This window comes from Schistocerca cancellata, chromosome 5 (assembly GCF_023864275.1).
Source record: "Schistocerca cancellata isolate TAMUIC-IGC-003103 chromosome 5, iqSchCanc2.1, whole genome shotgun sequence".
Taxonomy (NCBI): domain Eukaryota; kingdom Metazoa; phylum Arthropoda; class Insecta; order Orthoptera; family Acrididae; genus Schistocerca; species Schistocerca cancellata.
In genome coordinates, this window is record NC_064630.1 from 174,339,600 (window position 1) to 174,363,734 (window position 24,135).

The 24,135-nt window shown below is 42.7% G+C and overlaps 1 protein-coding gene across 7 annotated transcripts in view; it reads left to right on the forward strand.

Moving 5' to 3' along the window:
- Positions 1–24,135, forward strand: part of LOC126189035 (protein bric-a-brac 1-like) — a 1,796,149-nt gene that overhangs the window by 563,684 nt on the left and 1,208,330 nt on the right. For all 7 annotated transcript variants that reach the window (XM_049930881.1, XM_049930880.1, XM_049930879.1 and 4 more), the window contains one exon: positions 13,502–13,554. The gene's annotated coding sequence lies outside the window, so the exon portion shown is untranslated. The remainder of the gene's footprint in view (positions 1–13,501; positions 13,555–24,135) is intronic.

Consider the following 24,135-nt stretch of genomic DNA (forward strand, 5'->3'; position numbering starts at 1 on the left):
TCATTGTTACGCTATCACACTGAATTTTAATCTTACTCTTGAATCTTTCTTTTGTTCCTGTCATTGCTACTTCAGTGATCAGGTTGAATAGTAAGCGAGGAAAATTATATCCCTCTCTTTCACCCTTTGTACCCGAACACTTCGTTCTTGATCTTCCGATCTTATGGTTCTCTCTTGGTTCTCGTTCTTGTTGTGTATTACCCTACAGTAATGGACAAAATATCAGCCTGGTACGGAGTCCCGCAACTGTCTCTTAATTTATTCATATATCACCTTATACAGGGTGATTCAGCTGTCCCTACCTATGGGTTTTGTGCAACCCGCAATGGGTTCAAAACCACATGCAAGATCTTCAGATTCTCTCGCTCGCTGCAGGCAAACTATTAGTCCTACAGAAAAATGAAGAGGACCTTTGTGTAAGAAATTTAATAGGCTGTAATAAATTTTGTACCGGAATATGTTTTCGCTGGAAGCCACAGTTCTCGAGTTATTCAAGAAAAAATGCGTTTGAAGATCACTTTTGTACGTTTTTTTCTCAATAATTTGAAAATTACGGTCTCTAACGAAAATTGAACCACATTAAATTTCCTATAAAAAGGTCCTGTTTATTTTTTCTGTAGTACTAATAGCTCACACATGGCAAGCGAGGGAATATGAAAATCTCGCTCAAGGTACTTTTGGGTTTCTTAAAACTTGTAGGCAGGGCTAGCTGAACCACCTAACATAATATCTCTATAGATAACAAGGTTAATGAGTCAAAATCATGTCATACAAATGTATGGGAGTAAGGGTGTGTGGTGATAAGAAATCGGATTGATCATACATACTGTCTTGTAGGAATAGTGAATATCGTGTTCTGATTAATTAGTAGGGTTCTGGGAAATCGTGGTGTGCTTAAAAAAGGATTCTCTCCAATACATAGTGAAATACGTTTCAGATTGGTATCGGCAGTACTAACAGGAAGCCTTGCGTGTATAATTGTGTGAAATCGTGGTGTGTAACGGAAGAGATGCAAAATTTTAAACTTCTGGCACTCGAAGAAAGAAGCCTAATTATTTCGTGAAAACATGGTTAGAAAACTACGCTTTCAGTGCATTCTGCTTTTCATGGTGATAAAAGACTAATATGAATATAGAATTAGGGCAACAACAGTGCGCACAGAACCCTACAATTATTACCTCCAAAGTCTACCGTGAATGGAACAGAAACAAGCTTTAATATGTGTTACAGTAAAGAGCACTCTGTCAAGTGGCAATTACATGTACGTTATTCCATCGCTTTCTGTTACCCTAGAGTGCAAGGAACTTCAAATGGGCTCTGTACGGTGTGTAACATACGTAACTGTGATGGTTCATACGTCGTTAAAGATACAGAAACACTGTTGTTGGCAAACGGTAGTACACAAGGAGGAGAATACTTTAGTCTAGTTTGCAGCTCTTCATACGGCGATATTGCACAGCTTTTGAAACGAAACGATGCTGGTACCGTCCTTGTCTATTGTTGCTATGAAATTTTCGTAAACGTAGGTGGCTAATATACCACGATGTTTGGCTTGCATCCGGAGGCAACGGCGTTCAAACCACAGTGTAGCCATGCGGTTTTAGTTTTCATATACATATACATCTACATGATTCCTCTGCTATTCACAATAAAGTGCCCTGGCAGAGGGATTTTCTGCTAAACGCGTGGAATTCCGGTATGTTTCGGTATGTTTATTTTGAAAGAACAACTGTACATTTGCTGCACTGTATTTGTCCATTTGGAACTAAAATTTTGATTTTATCGACGTCGAAGCTGACGAGAGGTCAACCACCACAAATTATCTGTACTACCTTCGTTTCTGTACGGTAGAACTAAGTATTTCTATTCATGCGATATACCTCTCTCATGGATTCAATCTTTGTACCTATAACTGCATTAAATACCTTCGGTGATGAAATTTCATCACCCAACACACAGCTGAACGTCTGTCTGCTACATAAATAAGTGGATTATAATATTCAAAATATCTGCGTTACGAAAAATGTGCGCCGCCAACATTGCTTTTCTCAAAGACATGCTACCTCTCGCGAAGTCCCTCGGGCATCGTAAGACATACGTAAAAGCGTCTAGTTCATATCGGAATAAAATTCGCATGTAATGGAAAGTTACGTTTCGTCGTCCATTTGTACTCGCACAGTGCTGTATAGGTATCGCTTATTGGTACCACAGTTAACAGCGTACTGTGCGTGTAGTTTCTGTTCGAATTGTTGGATGTCAGGTCCGCCAGTTATGTGAAACACCATTTTTTACAACTTCCCGAGCATGTATCAGCACCTCTGTGCCATCATCAATGGGTTTCTGTTTTATTTAATCTGTAATGTGAACATTTTTACTTAATGAGTACAAAATTACGGAAATACACTCCTGGAAATGGAAAAAAGAACACATTGACACCGGTGTGTTAGACCCACCATACTTGCTCCGGACACTGCGAGAGGGCTGTACAAGCAATGATCACACGCACGGCACAGCGGACACACCAGGAACCGCGGTGTTGGCCGTCGAATGGCGCTAGCTGCGCAGCATTTGTGCACCGCCGCCGTCAGTGTCAGCCAGTTTGCCGTGGCATACGGAGCTCCATCGCAGTCTTTAACACTGGTAGCATGCCGCGACAGCGTGGACGTGAACCGTATGCGCAGTTGACGGACTTTGAGCGAGGGCGTATAGTGGGCATGCGGGAGGCCGGGTGGACGTACCGCCGAATTGCTCAACACGTGGGGCGTGAGGTCTCCACAGTACATCGATGTTGTCGCCAGTGGTCGGCGGAAGGTGCACGTGCCCGTCGACCTGGGACCGGACCGCAGCGACGCACGGATGCACGCCAAGACCGTAGGATTCTACGCAGTGCCGTAGGGCACCGCACCGCCACTTCCCAGCAAATTAGGGACACTGTTGCTCCTGGGGTATCGGCGAGGACCATTCGCAACCGTCTCCATGAAGCTGGGCTACGGTCCCGCACACCGTTAGGCCGTCTTCCGCTCACGCCCCAACATCGTGCAGCCCGCCTCCAGTGGTGTCGCGACAGGCGTGAATGGAGGGACGAATGGAGACGTGTCGTCTTCAGCGATGAGAGTCGCTTCTGCCTTGGTGCCAATGATGGTCGTATGCGTGTTTGGCGCCGTGCAGGTGAGCGCCACAATCAGGACTGCATACGACCGAGGCACACAGGGCCAACACCCGGCATCATGGTGTGGGGAGCGATCTCCTACACTGGCCGTACACCACTGGTGATCGTCGAGGGGACACTGAATAGTGCACGGTACATCCAAACCGTCATCGAACCCATCGTTCTACAATTCCTAGACCGGCAAGGGAACTTGCTGTTCCAACAGGACAATGCACGTCCGCATGTATCCCGTGCCACCCAACGTGCTCTAGAAGGTGTAAGTCAACTACCCTGGCCAGCAAGATCTCCGGATCTGTCCCCCATTGAGCATGTTTGGGACTGGATGAAGCGTCGTCTCACGCGGTCTGCACGTCCAGCACGAACGCTGGTCCAACTGAGGCGCCAGGTGGAAATGGCATGGCAAGCCGTTCCACAGGACTACATCCAGCATCTCTACGATCGTCTCCATGGGAGAATAGCAGCCTGCATTGCTGCGAAAGGTGGATATACACTGTACTAGTGCCGACATTGTGCATGCTCTGTTGCCTGTGTCTATGTGCCTGTGGTTCTGTCAGTGTGATCATGTGATGTAACTGACCCCAGGAATGTGTCAATAAAGTTTCCCCTTCCTGGGACAATGAATTCACGGTGTTCTTATTTCAATTTCCAGGAGTGTATTTAGTTCAAACAACAATTTTTTTTAAGTTAATACCTTACATCCAGTTTGCATGGTTTTGCAAGACCACTTGTGTATTATTCCTTACAGGTAGCTTTTCATCTGAAACCAAACGATGTTGATGAGAAAAACGGTGTTTTGCGTAACTGGCGGACCTGACAACCATAAATTTTAACTGCAAACACGAAAAACACAAGGAGCTGCAAATCCAAATTATGAATATTTCTATTCAAAATTACAGGAATAGATTGGAGAGCATTTGTTGGGAGAGGAATAAGTTGGAAGATAACTGGGCTCTTATTTCGGATGAGCAAACCAAGTTCGTGCTCACTGAGGTCCCGTCAATAGCAATATGCAGTGACTGGGCAAGAGCACGCAACCTTCTGTAACTCTGGCTCTACTCTATGTAAGGGGTCCATTATGTACTGCAAATCAGATTCGCAAATACATGAAATGAGATACTGGAGCCCGAAGGATAATGATGTAATCTAATGCACGACTTTAAATTCAGCTCGTAAGTTTATTACAAGTAAAAGAATAATAAACAAATACAAAAAGGTGGCCATACAACTCTAAATGGATTTATTGCACTTAGTTAAGTAAATTAATCGACCGAGCAAAGCAAAGCAAGAAGAGCGATGTTCCAAAGTCTACAACGCTATCTGCACTCACTATTCCTAGCACATCTATATCTACATCTACATATATACTCCGCAATCCACCATGCGGTGCGTGGCGGAGGGTACCTCGTATCACAACTAGCATCTTCTCTCCCTGTTCCACTCCCAAACAGAACGAGAGAAAAATGACTGCCTATATGCCTGTGTACGAGCCCTAATCTCTCTTATCTTATCTTTGTGGTCTTTCCGCGAAATATAAGTTGGCGACAGTAAAATTGTACTGCAGTCAGCCTCAAATGCTGGTTCTCTAAATTTCCTCAGTAGCGATTTACGAAAAGAACGCCTCCTTTCCTCCAGAGACTCCCACCTGAGTTCCTGAAGCATTTCCGTAACACTCGCGTGTTGATCAAACCTACCTGTAACAAATCCAGCAGCCCGCCTCTGAATTGCTTCTATGTCCTCCCTCAATCCGATCTGATAGGGATCGCAAACGCTCGAGCAGTACTCAAGAATAGGTCGTATTAGTGTTTTATAAGCGGTCTCCTTTACAGATGAACCACATCTTCCCAAAATTCTACCAATGAACCGAAGACGACTATCCGCTTTCCCCACAACTGCCATTACATGCTTGTCCCACTTCATATCGCTCTGCAGTGTTACGCCCTAATATTTATTCGACGTGACTGTGTCAAGCGCTACACTACTAATGGAGTATTCAAACATTACGGGATTCTTTTTCCTATTCATATGCATTAATTTAAATTTATCTATATTTAGAGTTAGCTGCCATTCTTTACACCAATCACAAATCCTGTCCAAGTCATCTTGTATCCTCCTACAGTCACTCAACGACGACACCTTCCCGTACACCACAGCATCATCAGCAAACAGCCGCACATTGCTATCCACCCTATCCAAAAGACCATTTATGTAGATAGAAAACAACAGTGGATCTACCACACTTCCCTGGGGCACTCCAGATGATATTCTCACCTCCGATGAACACTCACCATCGAGGACAACGAAACATAAATGACAGTACTAGTAATAATGCGCAATGTTCGCAGAAATTCCACAAAAAGCCTCACTAAAGGACCAAGGTAATTCAGTCACTGCTGTCATTTTTATTTGTCGCTCATGGAATACTATAATCCTCCAATCGGTGTCATAGAAAGCGCGTTGAGTTCGTAATACGGCGATACTGAGCAAATTTAACAGAGTGGGTAGACAACCGAGGCTCCCGTCTTACCGAGTTTACCCACCAAGACGAGGCCAAAGACCGTGACGCACACACTGCTAGCTTATTCAAGTACTTGGTCACAATGCCGACCACTGCACTCAAGACTGCTACTTTACCTAGTCTGAGCCACCTTCTCGAGATAATACCCTTTTATACTGATTTGTATACGTTATGCATATTTAATAAACATATTCATAAATCTACGTAAATTACATTTTGTCTCGTCGCTTAACATGCACGTTTTATCTTTTCAGTTTATTAATTTGCATTCGCCCTGATAGGAAGTCGCAGAAACAGTCTAGTGCATGCCTCTGTTCTACCCGCCACTTCTACACTGCGTGACCCAAAGAGCATTTCGTAATTCTTGCACAGCTTAACGGAGGTTTTATATAAATTATTACATTACACTCCCACTGCGGTGTCACCATGCTGAAGATAACTGATAGTTTGCATGTGGGGAATTGTTTGTTTTGGTACAGTGAATTAAATATTATAAATAATTCAACAATTTAATTTCGTGAATATCGCACAGCCATACATGCTCGTCGTATAACTGAAGTCGTGGCCTATCTGTTGATGTGTCATATGTATTAGTAACATTTCTGCTTATGTTTATTGCTCTGTTATACGTAAATAAATATTTAACTACTATAGTTAAATGTTTATTTATTAAGTGTCGTACAAATATCATGATAGTTTATTGAATTCTAGAGCTTCCGCCGATTTTAATGACGGCCGTATCTTCTCTGTAGCTCAACTGTAGGCTGTTTTGACTATTGTATTCAATATTCGATAATTTCAATACAGCGCTTTAAAGTCGCCAGATCATCTTGGCGTTGGTCCCCGTCTCTTGCAGGACCACTCCTGGCTGGGAGTGCTACCCTTGGCCTTTTCCCACTACCGCGCTCTGTCCGCACGCCTCACGGCATTCGGCCGCTTCGTCCCCGCTGCTCTGCCGTCCTACCCTATTCTGAAATTAACTAAACGAAATCATTTGGAGTGAAATCCTTATGTAATGTTTTGGGACTGTCTAGAAAAAAATTGTGGTTTCGGAATTAAGGTACGCATGTTGAAATTGGTCAAAAATTGACATTTTCCGATTATTATCTCTTAATAATATTTGATCTCTTCTGAATAATTTGATACGTCATTTGTCGATTATTTCAAACTGGAAGTATAGTTTTTATTATTTCAAAGTTAATAGTGCAAGCGTAAAAATATCCAGTCATTCTGCACTGATTATGTATGTCTACATCGGGAACTATACAGTCTAGAAGGCAATGGTTTTGAGCTATTTGTTCGTTTAATTCATGTTAATGTTTGTGTTAAGAGGTTGGATGCAGTGTGTAAACACAAATGGCGGTATTGCACTTGCATTTTGTGGAGACTGAATGTTGAAGGAAGACATACGGACAAAAACGTTGAAGAACTCCAGCAATTTATGGAATGCCAGTAAGAAACAATATACTTGATCTACAAGGGATGAAAAGAGCAGTGTGGGCTACATTCCTCCACAAATTATCTGCTGATGATACACCTGTACATAGTTTGCCCACCTGATGCTGATTCATGGTGCAAGTATCGATTCCCGGCGGGGTCAGGGATTTTCTCTGCCTTGTGATGACTGGGTGTTGTGTGATGTCCTTAGGTTAGTTAGGTTTAAGTAGTTCTAACTTCTAGGGGATTGATGACCATAGATGTTAAGTCCCATAGTGCTCAGAGCCATTTGAACCTTTTTTTTGCAAGTATCGCAAAGTTCAGGCAGCGGGTGCAGATGAACAATTTAGGCACAAAATAGCATGCCATCTGCAGTGATGGAAGATATTAAACCAGTGTGTAGAGAGTTAGCTCATCATGACCTGCTTTCCCAGTGTCGCGATGGTCGAACGCAAAACCCGAATGAGTCATTCAATAATGTCATTTGGATCCACATACCAAAAAAGTCTTTGTTGGAATGAAAACTCTATGCTTGGATGTTTGTGACGCTGTGATAACGTTTAATGATGGTAATAAGGGAAGATTTGGGTACTAGGGCAATTTGGTATCGCTCCAGGATCCAACACACTGCAAGCAAGCCTTCCAGCGATTGGATCAACTTAAGTTCATGACAGCCCAGCTTGCAGCAGAGGAAATGACTAAAGAAGCAAGAGGCAGTAAAAGAAAGACGCATTTAAGTTTGTAGCATAATAAAGTACCGAATCCAGATAATGCTGATTATGGGCCTGGCCGTTTGTGCTGGCATGCCTCCATATGTGAGTTAATATCAAATGAAACCTTTAAACTTGATTTCCTGACAATGGCCGTTTTTTAAATAATTGACTCGTTATCTCAGGAACTATTACAGATACGTATATCTAATGTTACACTATTTTACCTCTTAGTATACTTCTACAGAACCAGCAAAACATTTCTACATAGAATGGTTTTTTACTTACAAAAAGCGAAAATGGATTTAAAAAAAATTGAACATTAATTTAAAAAAACTAACTAATTATTTGTCTGTGTATTATGATTCTGTTTCAGTAATCAGAACAGGAGTGAAACTATTCTTCCCAAAAATTTTGTATCTCTATCTGCCAAAGGTTCTGAGATAATGGGTCATCAATAATGCAGATTTAGCACTGTAGGTATCGAATGTATGTGCCCCCTTAAGGGAAAAAAAATCCGTGCGTACCTGAGCTAACTGGCATGACAAACAGCGACGGTATTACGTGATTGCGTATCCTGTATCTACTTCTGATTCTCCAAATCAGAGAGCGCAAGCTGTACCGGTATAATGTTGCACCTTCCTGTCCCATTCAGGAGTGATACATGGAGAGATCGACTGCTGTTATCACTTGTGCGTTTTCACTGATAGCTTCATTGACACGTGTACACGGGTTGTTCACATACAATGACAAGAAGAAAATCTCTCGGCTTTCCGAGATAAGACCGTGTTTCATAGGCCAAAAATGAGCTAATTTTTCGAAATAGCCCCCTTCCATCTCAGTGCACCTGATCGAACAGTATTCCAGTGAGCAGATTCCTTATGTTTTGTAGAAGCCCCGCAAAATACCCATCTACGGCAGTCAACAGCCTCTTCATTGCATTGTGAACAACTAGCTGACCTATCCAGCATTTTTCAGGTATTCATTCTCTTGTTTAAAGATTATTGTGGTGAAAGAATAGCTTCTTGCCTTTGCAGTCCAGTACCACTGCCACGTGGTTTTTCACCCACTTGATCCGCATGACTTACGTATTATTTACCAATTGTTATTTATTGCATACAGGGTAATCAACAGGAGGAACTCCGAAAGCACTAGCCACAAATTTGCTGGCGGATGAAATCCACTTACGGATTTTTGTCCAGTGTATCGGCTTTCACCTACTTTTGATTGTTGTTTCGGTTTTGATTTAAAATAGTGGATCGGCGTTTCATCTACAGTAATACACTGACTCACAAAAACAGTTCGATTTGACGAAAGAGTTCACGGGTGCCCGGTGGGCACTAACACCCGACTATTCGCCCGTGAACTCTTTCGTCATGAAGTACACCGGGAGAAACTGAAGAATCATAAGTTGGATTTCTTTGAAGACGTGAAAACTTTGCTGAGAAATTTCTTTCGCGTTTATTTTTGGCCAGAATTAAAACAAATGGAAGCCAGTTGTCCATAAACATTTCCTGTATTTAGTTCTTCGTGTACAAATTCCCGTATTATACTTCTGATAAATTAATGACTTCGGCTGCATCATATATAAGTTATTTAATCACCGATCGTCCAGTACCATACTGTACATTTTTTCGATGTAATAATTGTGAGTGCAGATTTCGTGTATTTTTAACATGGATCATCTACAACAAAAGCAAGTAGACCATTTGAAGCACTCGCCCATTTGTTAATTTTTGAAGCGACAGACTTTTATAAATCTTCGCTAACTTTGGACATATTTCCATTTCCAGTTTATCCATTTGAGCTAACACAAACAACAAGGCTCTGTTTCAAAAGCTGAACAAACATAACTATTCCGCAATTCAGGTTGACTCTTAAGTTATTAACTGAGTTGTGTACAGAAAATTGAAAAAATATTTTATAAGAACGTCATGTATCTGCCAGACTGAGAAACTCCTCTTCGCTCTCATAAGATAAGCGGTAGGTACTGACGATTTAATTTCCAGAACGATATACAGTTCGATGTTCGCAGATCGTAGATGACCTGTATCTGACAAACCAGGCTTCCTGGATGCAGCGCATGAAAAATTTCTCTTGCAAGTATGGAAAATAACACTATATTCGGGAAGTTCGAGATATTTTATGAACGTTTCGTGAACGCTGAAATAACTAAAAGTATCACGATAAGGTATTGAAAAATCGCAGTCAACTATTTGAACGTTTTTGACCTTACGAAATATCTAAGGAACATAATTTTAACAGGCTTGAGACATTTTTATATTAAATTCAGAACATAACACGTTAATACTAATCATTCGTTATAACCTTCTGGAAATGTGACACATGCTATCATATAAGATCTCCAACCGTATGTAAGTAATGATAATGATAATACCGGATCCAAAAGTAAAAATCCGCAAAGATCTCAGTGTTAAGTACTTGAATCGTGTATTTGTATAACCGATGTTGTATTTTCTCGCTCTAATCAAACTTCAAAGTGGTTGGCAGAATACTGAGCATGGTTGGTTTGGCAAATGGTTCAAATGGCTCTGAGCACTATGGGACTTAACTTCTGAGGTCATCAGTTCCTAGAACCTAGAACTACTTAAACCTAACTAACCTAGGGACATCACACACATCCATGCCCGAGGCAGGATTCGAACCTGCGACCGTAGCGGTCGCGCGGTTCCAGACTGTAGCGCCTAGAACCGCTCGGCTATCCTGGCCGGCCATGGTTGGTTTGTTTTAAGTACAGCGTACTGTGTATTGTCTATAAGTGAGTCATACGGATAAATGTGAGGTGATTGCAAATGAAATAAAAAATTCATTTATGTGTCTGCTTACTTCTTTTACGGATCTTCTCTTCAAGCATTTATGTTTTGCAGGATAAAGGTAACCGTTGGCATCATTTTCCATAATTTTGCTGAGATGCCAGAAGTTAGTTAGTTGGCTGCATTTGGTTCAGATTAGCCAACAGGGAGAAGACAATATGCCCCGTTAAGTTGCATCTAGGTGCGACATCAACTTTTTTCTCCTAGATACAGTCATGAGCGCTGCAGATGAACATTGAACACAAAATAAATATTTCACGATTACGTAGCAATAGGAAACACTGCTTGTAATGCGATTACATTTTGCACGTCTCTTATTGCAAAAATCAATCGAAATATTCTCAGAAACGATCGCACAGGACGTGCATGTGTTTTATACCGGAGTGATGAACATAGTACAGAAAATCAGACCATAAAGAATGTTTAACTCAGTGGAACGAAATACCCATAAATGCCAAGAAATATGATGACGGAGGATCTTGCACGGAATTCATGTGATGATGTGATGAAGTAATGTATCAATACTTACGTCAGTTATAAGTTTCTGTTTTGTATGGAATGTGAAACTTATTCGTAAAGGTGTTAAACCACGCCTAGAAAATCAGTGGGTTATATCTAATACCTGAGATGAGTCAAGGAACAGGATAGAAACAGGTGAAGACAGAGGGATCAGTGAGAGACACAGACGTGTGAAGAAGAGCAAACAGCAGTGTATACTGATGTGTAACGGTTTTTTTAGGGCAGTTTGTAAGAGTAGAAAGACGTAATTTGTTTAATAAAGAGGCGATTGAAAAATGTTCGAAACATTGTTTTTGTAGTGGAAATCAGACTTTTGGCTGCGATGAACAAGCTGTGTCAGTACCATTCATTATAAGCCTATTGGGAGAACATGGTTGAGCTATTTCGACTTGTTTTCTGAAACAAAATATTTCTGTGTCTGGGCACGTATAAGAAACTTCATTACGTGTGTCTTCCTATCCATTAAGAAACCTTATGCCCACATTCCGAACTGTGACCCTGTCAGAGTATTTTAGAGTTATCAGAAAAGCAAATTTGTCTGGAGAAAAGTTAACGCACGGCGTACAAATTGAAATAACAACTAGCATATTTGGCGTATTGGAAGCTCGCACGGGGAACCATATCGTTTCCAAGTTTCTGGATTTGCAGCCGAGTTCCTGTTGTGGAAGGAAAATGACGTTATTAAATCGAATGCAAAGCCAGAAACTTGGGTATCATATTAGAAGTTGTGTTGCCCCTACTGCTAATTCAGCTACAGTCATCTGTACTGATTGTGTATATGATTCAACCGTAGTTCTGTACATCTGGTACTACACGATTTTAAAAAAACTTCGCTGTAGTTAAATACTGATAGTTTTTCACGCAGACCTATCGTCATGCATGTGTTTTTGCCACATGTTTGAAAAGGTTTGAAATCCGATCCTTCGCGATATAAACAAATGTGAGGTGTGTGGTACGAAAATAATGTACTGAAAATTTGTTACAGGTAACACACAGTAAACCCACAATGACACAGCAAGTGCACCTTTTTTGACAAGATTTAAATCACTTTTCAACTAATTGTGGATCTTGTAGAAGCTTATGGATGTCACATTTCAGAGTCGAAAAATGGTAAATGAAACGATAAAAAGCAAAAAGACCGGATTTCTTGCTGACGAATACAAACTAATTATCTGACTATAATTTGATGCTAAATTATATAACGCATACCGGAAAATGTTCGTTAAAGGGTTGGGTACGCTTCCTTTAAAGATTACTCGCATTCCTCTTGTTTATATCTAAATAAAAATGTGTAGGGTATTGCGAGAGTTTCATTGCGTAACTCCGTAGTGCAGTTAAAATAAAAGTTCAAAAACAGCAAATGTTTGCATTTCAACTATCCCGTGCGAATAAGGCAAGTATTCCACTGTTACGGAATTATTTGGTTTTGTAATTGTAAACCGGAAGCCTCGACCAGTTAGAATTGTTAAACAAGTGACTGTGTCACAGACCACAGAGGAACTAACTACTTGCGTGACGGCACGTACACGACACAAAATCACGCCGAAGTTTCCATCCACCAAGAGTTACCACCGGCTTGCGTCAGACTGTAATCTAGGACGTATCGGCAAATATCGCTGAACTAAGACCGGCATTAGTGGCGAGCTTCATAAATCTCCGAGTCGTGCGGCAACGGCGGCCAACTTCGTCCTCCATTCCGGCTGGAAGATAGGAAAAAAGGCCCTCCACATAGGCTGGCCACGAAATTAATGGGTGCATGTTTATCAAACAGTGGGACTGTCCGTTTCCTTGACTCACAGGGGCCCCGGTAGTTCTAAGTAGTGGCGCGCTGTAATTTGTAAATGGCCGATTCTTCAATATTGCACGACCGGAGCAGGCACAAGATTACAATTGAATTGAGTAGAGCCGGCCGAAAGTTCATGAAATATTTGTTGAAATTTTGATGCGCCGCGCTCTCCTCTCGGGGTAACAAGAGGCTGGCTGAGGAATATTTCAGGGACTGGATGAAGTATGCACAAAGAAAATGAAACGGCATTACATGCAGTTTAGATTATTTTAGACGCGCGCGCGGGCGCGCCTGCATTATGGAGGATCGGCGAAGCGCGCGCACAGTGCGCATGCATTAAACACTGATGCTAATGGTATGATGTAACCCCCGGTCGCAATGAAATTAGTAGAGGACGCTGCCGGCGGCGACGGCGACGCCAAGTCGAGGAGCACAAAGGCGGCGGCCACGCTAATCTTATCGACCGCGTCTTGCTGCTTACGTGCTGCGTGTGCATTCCCTATTTATGCCACATACTCGTATTTGTTTCAGGTACCGCAGGTGAGAGCAACGGAACGATCTGTCTCGCGACTCTCAAGCACCTGGTGAGTTCCACATAAAAGCCTACTCTCTACTGAAGTATTGTTGTAACCAACTAACCTTCATTCTAAATCTCCTAGACAACGTATCTCAAGAAGAAACTGCATGATTATTTTTGGCAGACACTTGTTTCAGGCTGCAAAAGTACATTTTTGGAATTAGATTAGAAACAGTGTTTCACTCCGTAGGTCATAGAGAGGAGGTCATCGTGTGATTTGGGTTTAACTTCCCCCTTACATCGAGATAATTAGACACGTGGCATAAGTTCGGATAAGATAAGGAGGGATAAGGAAATGAGTAGTGGTCTTTTCAAAGTAACCATCATGTTGTTTGCCTGGAGCGATTTAGACACGTCATACACGACCTAAATCGGAATGACTGGACGGAGATCACAGTTTACGCTGCTGTACTTCGCTGGGCCGAGAACATAAAATATGTGGAATAAAAATACTAGGGAATATGTATTTCACACAACATTTAATAAGTTCATATTTAATGCTCCACATAAGAACGCTCCGTTACCTGTAACAAGTTTTCATTGCATTATTTTCTTACCGTACAACACACATCACGTTAATATCACGAAGGATCGGATTTCAGACCTTTTCTACCTCCCGTGTCAAAAACACATGCATGACGATAGGTCTGCGTGAAAAACTATCAGTATTTAACTGCAAGAAAGTATTGTCTACCTCGTGTAGTAACAGATGCACAGTACTACAGCTGAGTCATATATTCAGTTAGTACAGATGACTGGAGCTGTATTACCAGTAGCGGCAACACAACTTCTGATACGAACCTAAGTTTCTGGCTTTGGAGTCGTCTGAATATTGTCATTTTCCTTGCATAACAGCAACTCGGCTGCAAATCCAGAAACTTGGAAACAATAAGGTTCCCCGTGCGAGCTTCCAATATGCCAGATATGCTAGTTGTTATTTCAATTTGTACGCCGTGCCTTAACTTTTCTCCAGACAGATTTGCTTTCCTGAAACTCTAAAATACTCTGACAGGATCACAGTGTGGAATGTGGACGTAAGGTTTCTTAATGGTTAGGAAGACACACGTAATGAAGTTTCTTAGACGTGCCCAGACACAGAAATATTTTATTTCAGAAAACAAGTCTAAATTACTCAACCATGTTCTCCCAATAGGTTTATAATAAATGATACTGACACATCTTGCTCATCGCAGCGAAAAGTAATTATTTTTCACGCGTTATACAACAGTTGTATTTTCAACGTGATACTGATTTCCGCTACAAAATACAATGTTTCGAACATTTTTCATTCGCCTCTTTATTAAACAAATTACGTCTTTCTATCCTTACAAACTCCACTAGGAAAAAATCGATATACATCAGTATACACTGCTGTTTGCTCTTCATCACACGTCTGTGTCTCTCGTCAACAAAGTAAGTTGACTTGAGGAGTGTACTTGGAGATGTAAGACATGTAGAAATCTAATGTTAGGTAGCACGCCTATTACATTTATGATATTACTGTTAACTGCTTCTAGCATTTTAAGTTAAAGTGTGACAAAAAATTGCGTTGCTTTAGGCGAAAAATATGTTAAAATCGTGTCAACTCCAAATACAATAATTCATTACAGAATGGATATACAAATTACTATGTTACAAACTACCCAAAAGAATTTCTTGAAACATTGAAAAATCTCGTGAAACACACCACTGAACACACTGACGTACAAGAGCGTGCTGAAAAATAATGCATCCGAGTTTTTTATGTGAAAACTCTTAAAGCTTTTTAAATAATAAAAACTTTATCAGCATTTTACATCTTTATTCGTCATGTCTGCATATTTACTTCTCACTATAGTCAACCTGGCGACATACACATTTCTGCCAACGAGAGACCAGTTTTTGATACCGTCACTGTAGAATGTGACTTCGTTGTCGAAGCCGAAACCTCACATCTTCTTACACCATGTCATCACTATCAAAGTGAAGTCCTCGAAGGTGTTCTTAAGTTTTAGAAGTAGATGAAACTCGGAAGGGCCAATTCAGCATTGTACGGAGGATGATCGATGACAAGGAACCCAAGGAGTCGGACTGTTCCAGATTTCGCAGTGCTCGTGCGTGTCTGGCATTGTCACGCTGAAGAAGAAGGTGCTCGATGTGTGAACAAACTCATCGAATTCGTGCTTTTAGTTTTCTGACATACTCTATGTGATCAAAAGTATCCGGACACCTGGCGACAGAAAATGACATAAAAGTCCGTGGCGCCCTCCATCGGTAATGCTGGAATTCAGTATGGTGTTGGCCCACCCTTAGCCTTGATGACAGCTTCCACTCTCGCAGGCATACGTTCAATCAGGTGCTGTAAGGCAGCCCATTCTTCACGGAGTGCTACACTGAGGAGTGGTACCGATGTCGGTCGGTGAGGCCTGGCACGAAGTCGGCGTTACAAAACGTACCAAAGGTGTTCTACGGCACTCAGGTCAGGACTCTGTGCAGACCAGTCCATTACGAGGATCTTAAGGTCTTGTAACCACTCCGCCACAGGCCGTGCATTATGAACAGGTGCTCGGTCGTGTTGAAAGATGCAATCGCCACCCCCGAATTGCTCTTCAACAGTGGAATGCAAGAAGGTGTAAAACATCAATCTAGACCTCTGCTGTGATAGTGCCACACAAAACAACAAGGGGTGCAAGTCCCCTCCATGACTAACACGAGCACACCATAACACCACCGCCTCGGAATTTTACTGTTGGCACTACACACGCTGGCAAATGACGTTCACAGGGCTTCGCTATACCCACACCCTGCCATTGGATCGCCACATTGTGTACTGTGATTCGTCACTCCACACAACTTTTTTCCACTGTTCAATCGTCCAATGTTTACGCTCCCTGTACCAAGCGAGATGTCGTTTGGCATTTACCGCCATGATGTGTCGCTTATGAGCAGCTGTTCGATCATGAAATCCAAGTTTTCTCACCTCCTGCCTAACTGTCATAGTAACTGCAGTGGATCCTGATGCAGCTTGGAATTCCTTTGTGATGGTCTGGATACATGTCTGCCTGTTACACATTATGACCCCATTCAACTGTCGGCGCTCTGTCAGTCAACAGGCGAAGTCGGCCTGTACGCTTTTGTGCTGAACGTGTCCCTTCACGTTTCAACTAAAGATGTTTAGGCGTGTGTAAACCTCACGTACAGACGTACGACTCAAGCGACACCCGATCACTCACACCTGACCACGTTCGAAGTCCGTGAGTACGGCGGATCGCCCCGTTCTGCTCTCTCACTATGTCTAATGACTAGTAAGGTCGCTAATGTGGAGTACCTGGCAGTAAGTGGCAGCACAATGCAGCTAATATGAAGAACGTAGGTTTTTAGGGGTGTCCGGATACTTTTGATGATATAGTGTATTACACAGCCATGTTACACGCCATATTGCGGAGCCCTCTAGCGGCAGAGGGTGAAATCAAGGGCATTACTTTTCAGCATCTTTCGCACTTCACTTACTCATTCGGAAAATGTTTGGCACAAATAACATTCAACCTTCCCCCCCCCCCCCCCCCCCCCCGCCCCTCTTAGACAGCGTCTGTGTTCAGTGTTCAGTCACCGAGCGAGGTGGCGCAATGGTTAGCACACTGCTATCGCATTCGCGAGGAAATGGTTCAAGTCCGCGTCCAGCTATCCAGATTTCTTGTCCGTGATTTCCTTATATCGCTCCAGGCAAATGCCGCGATGGTTCCTTTGAAAGGGTTCTGCCGATTTGCTTCCCCACCGTTCAAGAAGCTTGTGCTCTGTCTCTAATGACTGATAACGACGGGGCGAATAAATGTGATCTTTCTTCCTTCCTTTATTGTCAGTCACCGAAATACTTGTAATTAGAAAAGGCATGTTCTTAACCAACAGACGCAAGAAGTGCGTCTGTGATGCAGAGAAAAAGAGAAATTAAGCAAGCAGAAGAGCACCAGAAGTTGCACAAGCTGCATACGCCACCGAGTGTGATGGGCTGAACTTCAAGAGCGCTTCTGCTCGTGGCGCGGACACAAGACAGGGCATCCTACAGTCAGCGCGGCCGCCAGTGTTGGAACTAAAACAGTTGAGTAGTCGGTCTTGTCAAGAATATTCGTAATTTACACAAAAATTATTAATGCAAGGAAGATTCTACTGTTCAGTGTTACACCGTATAGGCGCAGCAGAATAACTCAGGATGGAGCGTTGTGCTGTCACCTTGAAATATTGCATCTTCTTCATGGAAATAACGTCGGTACTATAGGAAACGTCTGGCGTTAATGTACTGCTGATATAATGCACCTGATTTACCGGTATCTGAACACAATCACTGTCAGTAACTAAGCGCTTTCAAACTAGTAACCGGACTGGTAGAGTACTTCACTAAGCCACCAAAATCTGTACATACCTTGTATGTGATCGTATTCGAAATTATGTCTTGTGTGTAGTGTAAGTTCTTCCAACAACTGATTTTCTGTCTTGTGGTAGGCATAATGACTTTTACATGTCAAAGCAAAACATTGGAAGTAATTGTAGTATTCACTCTACTCTATCTTTGGTTGTTTTATTTTATTATTATTGGAACGAATTAAAAATTAAACGATTAAATCCATCTAATGTGTTACATAGCTTGTTTTATTAGTGAATATACATTTAGAAGATGCAGTAGTACAGTAAATATTAAGTAACTGTCATTTTGAGAGTTTCCGGTAGCGCATTTGCTTTACGTTATTTGAATTCGTTATCATCTAGGGGACAACCAAGGCATCAGTGGCAGGACCCTATTAATTTTCGTACTTACTGTTCAATGGTTAATACAAAAATACCGGCAGTGTTTAAATGTGCGATGACAAAATTCAGAGAATGTTCTCAACTTACTTGGGTTTCGGTTTAAGAATAAATGTAGTTTATTGATTCCCTTTTACGGTTGCATTATCACAATGACGTAACTAATACTTCTATAATTTGTTCACCAGAGCAGCGCACCGCGTTAATTATCGTGTAGCTTCGGTTAACTACTAAATTTATTCGAAGTCCAACCGCTCGTGTTCAGACTTCTAGTTCCACACTAGCTAACTGGCGTGAAAGTATTTTAAGACCAGCTCACGCCATCTCGTTGCGAGATTCTAAGTTAAACTCTGTCCAATATGCGAAAATTATTACACACGCTAACAGTCGCTAGCTGACGGAAAGTCCACAAAGAATTTTCCCCAAAAATCTATTTTTTTTTTTTTTTTTTTTTTTTTTTTTTTGCCACCAACGAGAGGTAATTTCACAGTTCCACTATCTCGTACTTTGAAGAATCCTGAACACTTCAGGTCATGTCTTACTCGCAGCTCATAGATACAGGGGTTGAACAGAAGCGTGGAAACACCGCGAAAAACGCAGATGCTAGGCAATGCTGCAGATTACGCTAGATGTGTCTAACCACAAACGGCACCTGCCCAGTGCCCTGTCAGTCGCCATCAGAACATTGTTGTGTGAAGTCGTGAGTGCGTCATGTCAAGCAAAGTGAATTCGATGGGGGGCAACTTGTTGACGCTCGTATGGTGGGTGCTCCCGTAACCTAACGTTATGGTGTTCAAGAGGCACCATATCAAAGATTTATACCGCATACAGAGAAACTGGAAAAACGTCATCCTCTAAATCACAGCGCGGGCGAAAATGTGTGTTGATTGATCGTTATGGACAGTCATTGAAGAAGATTGTGATGAAAAGTAAAAGAGGACGACAGCAGAAGCCACTCCAGCGCTGGATGTCGCACTTGCGAACCCTGTCAGCACCAAACCATTATGAACGGAGCTCCGTAAGCAGGGAATTGAAGGGCGAACTGTAATTCAAAACCCACTCAATAGTGATGGAAATGCCTGTAACGCGAAAACGTGGTGCTGAAACCATAAAACCTAGACTAAAAAGCAATGTAAGAACGACATGTGGTCGGATGAGTATTGTTTCACGCTGAAACATATCGGGAGCCGGGTGATGATTTGGGCAGATCGGGTTTTAGACCATAGTGGTCTACAAAGATGCCTCGTTTCCGCCATGGCGGTTAGCAAGTCACGCCTTCCTCTCCAACGGCCTCGCGATACCTGGTTTTTTCAGCTGCCGGCAGAAATCACCCCTTTACCTGCCGCTATATGGCAGCCGTAGTATTTCTCATACAATCGTTTTCCGCCAATCACAGAGACTGAATTGTGTCGTCTGCTCAGTCAAGCGACTCGAGCATTGCCGCCGCCGCTTACCCAAAGCTGTCCCTGTCGCGGTACGCATCTGGCGGCCAACACGTGCGCGCACAGCCGCCTCCGGTTTTTAAAGTTCTGGCGTTCAGCCGCATCTGGCTGTAATCTCAAAAAACACGTGGTTTCATCTTGGAGCTATCTGTAGTAGCGTATCGAAGTATATCAAAGATCAAGTCTTAGTATTGGCACTGAAGGTACTTCCCTAGTCGGATGAAGATGTCCTTCGAAATAAACTATTATAACACAGTGGATGACTTTCATCGTTTAATTTTCCAGTATTCTTTTTCTTCTCCTATTACTTCATTGTGTCTATTTCTGTATTCTTTGGTACACTGAGGAGCCAAAGAATCTGGTACACCTGCCTAATATTGTGTAGGGCCCCCGCGAGCACGCAGAAGTGCCGCAACACGACGTCGTATGGACCCGACTAATGTCTGAAATAGTGCTGGAGGGAATTCACACCACGAATGCTGCAGGGCTGTCCATGAATCCGTAAGAGTACGAAGGGGTGGAGATCTCTTCTGAACAGCACGTTGCAAGGCACCCGAGATACGCGCAATGAAGTTCATGTCTGGGGAGTTTGGTGGCCAGCGGTATTGTTTAAACTCAGAATGTAGCCACTCTGTAGGAATTCTGGACGTCTGGGGTGTCGCACTGTCCTGCTGGAATTGCCCAAGTCCGTCGGAATGCGCAATAGATATGAATGGATGCCGGTGATAAGACAGGATGTCACCAGAGTAGTATCTAGACGTATCAGGGGTCCCATACCACTCTAACTGCACATGCCCCACACCGTTCCAGATCCTCCACCAGCTTGAACAGTCCCCTGCTGACATGCAAGGTCCATAGATAGCTGCGGTTGTCTCCACACCTGTATACGTCCATCCGCTCGATATAATTTGAAACGAGACACGTCCGACCAGGCAACATGTTTCAAGTCATCAATAGTCCAATGTCGGTGTTGACGGATCCAGGAGGGACGTAAAGCTTTGTGTCGTGCAGTCATCAAGGGTACACGAATGGGCCTTCGCCTCCGAAAGCCCATATCGTTGATGTTTCGTTGAATGGTTCGCACGCTGACTGTTGTAGATGGCCCCAGCACTGAAATCTGCAGCAATTGGCGGAAGGTTTGCACTTCTGTCACGGTGAACAATTCTCTTCAGTCGTCGGTGGTCCCGTTCTTGTAGGATCTTTTTCGGCCGCAGCGATGTCGGAGATTTGATGTTTTACTGGAAATCTGATATTCACGGTACACTCGTGAAATGGTCGTACGGGGAAATCCTCACATCGTCGTTACCTCGGAGATGCTGCGTCCCATCGTTTATGCGCCAACTATATCACCACTTTCAGACTCACTTAAATCTTGATAACCTGCCATTGTAACAACAGTAATCGATCTAACAGCTGCGCCAGACTCTTGTTTTCTTATACAGGCTTAGGCGACGGCAGCGCCGTGTTCTGTTTTCTGTATTTGATTTCGCATGCCCATACCAGTTTCTTTGGCGTTTCAGTGTGTAATCCCGAAGCTATCTTATACTGCTGGCTTCCTTTCGCATCTTGTATATTATTTTCCTCCATTGTTTCATTCCTCTTCCTACCAGGGATTTTTCCTTGTTGGAAGGTTCAGCCTCATGAGGCTAATCGAGGAGCTTCCTTCCATCAGAAGCAGCGGCTCCAAGACGCTGCTGAATGTTCAGAGCAGACCTCGCTCGTGAGGCCGATCTGCTGACCCCACGCCCAAATGAAACCATATGAGCCCACATCTCGTGGTCGTGCGGTAGCGTTCTCGCTTCCCACGCCCGGGTTCCCGGGTTCGATTCCCGGCGGGTTCAGGGATTTTCTCTGCCTCATGATGGCTGGGTGTTGTGTGCTGTCCTTAGGTTAGTTAGGTTTAAGTAGTTCTAAGTTCTAGGGGACTGATGACCATAGCTGTTAAGTCCCATAGTGCTCAGAGCCATTTGAACCATTTTTTTGACACCATATGACATAACGGCTAGTCGCCATCGCGCGCTCCTCCCTTACCGCAGAAGTGTTTTTTTTTTTTTTTTGTTTTGTTTTTTCGCTAAGGCAGTAACAGTTATTTTAGCTAATGGTCAATGTGCAGTAAGGAAGGGTATATGAAATTTGAACAATACATTATCAGGGAGTGCCACTGTGAAGAACTTGTTGTCATAGATAACGAAAGCTTTCTCTTTGCCGGCCGGAGTGGCCGTGCGGTTCTAGGCGCTACAATCTGGAGCCGAGCGACCGCTACGATCGCAGGTTCGAATCCTGCCTCGGGCATGGATGTATATGATGTCCTTAGGTTAGTTAGGTTTAATTAGTTCTAAGTTCTAGGCGACTGATGACCTAAGAAGTTAAGTCGCATAGTGCTCAGAGCCATTTGAACCATTAGAGCTTTGTCTTTCAGACATTAAAATCATTTAGGTCGTCTGTTAACAAACATTTAGTATGATGTTATTGCCCAGCTGACCCCCTTTCGCAGTTTCACATCAGTCTACATACATTTGATAATCCGGTTATGTTACTTGTTTTGTGGAGTGAGTACGGAGACGGATCTGAATTACTTGTCAAGTTATTTGAGAGGTCTTTCCGTCACGTTTCAAAAGTTGTCAATATGTAACAAGGGGTACCGATGAACTGTATATACAGGGTTATTACAAATGATTGAAGCGATTTCACAGCTCTACAATAACTTTATTATTTGAGATATTTTCACAATGCTTTGCACACACATACAAAAACTCAAAAAGTTTTTTTAGGCATTCACAAATGTTCGATATGTGCCCCTTTAGTGATTCGGCAGACATCAAGCCAATAATCAAGTTCCTCCCACACTCGGCGCAGCATGTCCCCATCAATGCACGAATGCGTGAGGATTCTCTACCGCCCAGATTCGCACATTGTGTCTGTTCACTTCACCATTAAGAAAAAATGTTGCTTCATCACTGAAAACAAGTTTCGCACTGAACGCATCCTCTTCCATGAGCTGTTGCAACCGCGCCGAAAATTCAAAGCGTTTGACTTTGTCATCGAGTGTCAGCGCTTGTAGCAATTGTAAACGGTAAGGCTTCTGCTTTAGCCTTTTCCGTAAGATTTTCCAAACCGTCGGCTGTGGTACGTTTAGCTCCCTGCTTGCTTTATTCGTCGACTTCCGCGGGCTACGCGTGAAACTTGCCCGCACGCGTTCAACCGTTTCTTCGCTCACTGCAGGCCGACCCGTTGATTTCCCCTTACAGAGGCATCCAGAAGCTTTAAACTGCGCATACCATCGCCGAATGGAGTTAGCAGTTGGTGGATCTTTGTTGAACTTCGTCCTGAAGTGTCGTTGCACTGTTATGACTGACTGATGTGAGTGCATTTCAAGCACGACATACGCTTTCTCAGCTCCTGTCGCCATTTTGTCTCACTGCGCTGTCGAGCGCTCTGGCGGCAGAAACCTGAAGTGCGGCTTCAGCCTAACAAAACTTTATGAGTTTTTCTACGTATCTGTAGTGTGTCGTGACCATATGTCAATGAATAGAGCTACAGTGAATTTATGAAATCGCTTCAATCATTTGTAATAGCCCTGTATTTAGGTCCCAGCATCCAGAACAGCCACATCGGAAAACAAATTATTTTCTGTCAGAATGAAGTATTTGTGTGTAGGTATTCAAAGAGACAACAGACTTTCTCTCATACATTACTGAGCTGTCTCTCACACGAGATGAAGAGGAATCCGTATTGATTATACTTTACCTTACATGTCCGTTTTGTGAGTTTCTTGTTCTTCAAATCCTAGCTTATTAGCAGCGAATATCAAAGGATCTGTGTTCAGTATTAGGGATCAGTGTATTTTAAATCGCTGTTTGACAATCCTGATTTAGGATTTCAATGGTTTCCCGAAATCACTTCAGGTGAAATTTTGGATGATCTTTCAAAAACAGCCGCAGTCGATTTTCTGTAACATCTGTTATCTATCTCGTCTTATGCTACGTTTCGAAAAATATCCATGTTGGTGCAACATAAAACGCTAATCTTCTGTTTTCTTCTGACTGCCTCTACCAAAAATGTTTAATCTTAGTTTCAATAGCAGCCTAATAAATATTTTAAATTGTAGGTCCAGCATTGAAGGAATAGTCCTTTTCTCATATTTGCTATTCGTCGAATAGAACTCTGAGGAGTACTGTCATTCCAGAGCAAAGATAATTATGCGGAACAGCGAAATCAGAATTAATGAAAATCTAGTAGGCGGAAAATCTACCAGCGAGGTCATATTGTGTGTTTGAAATGAGTTTTCCTGTGCGCTGTTGCGTCGTACTCGTGTGGTTCGCGTGAAACTGTGAAGATTGACTTTACGAGAGTTCACAGGAGAATATGGC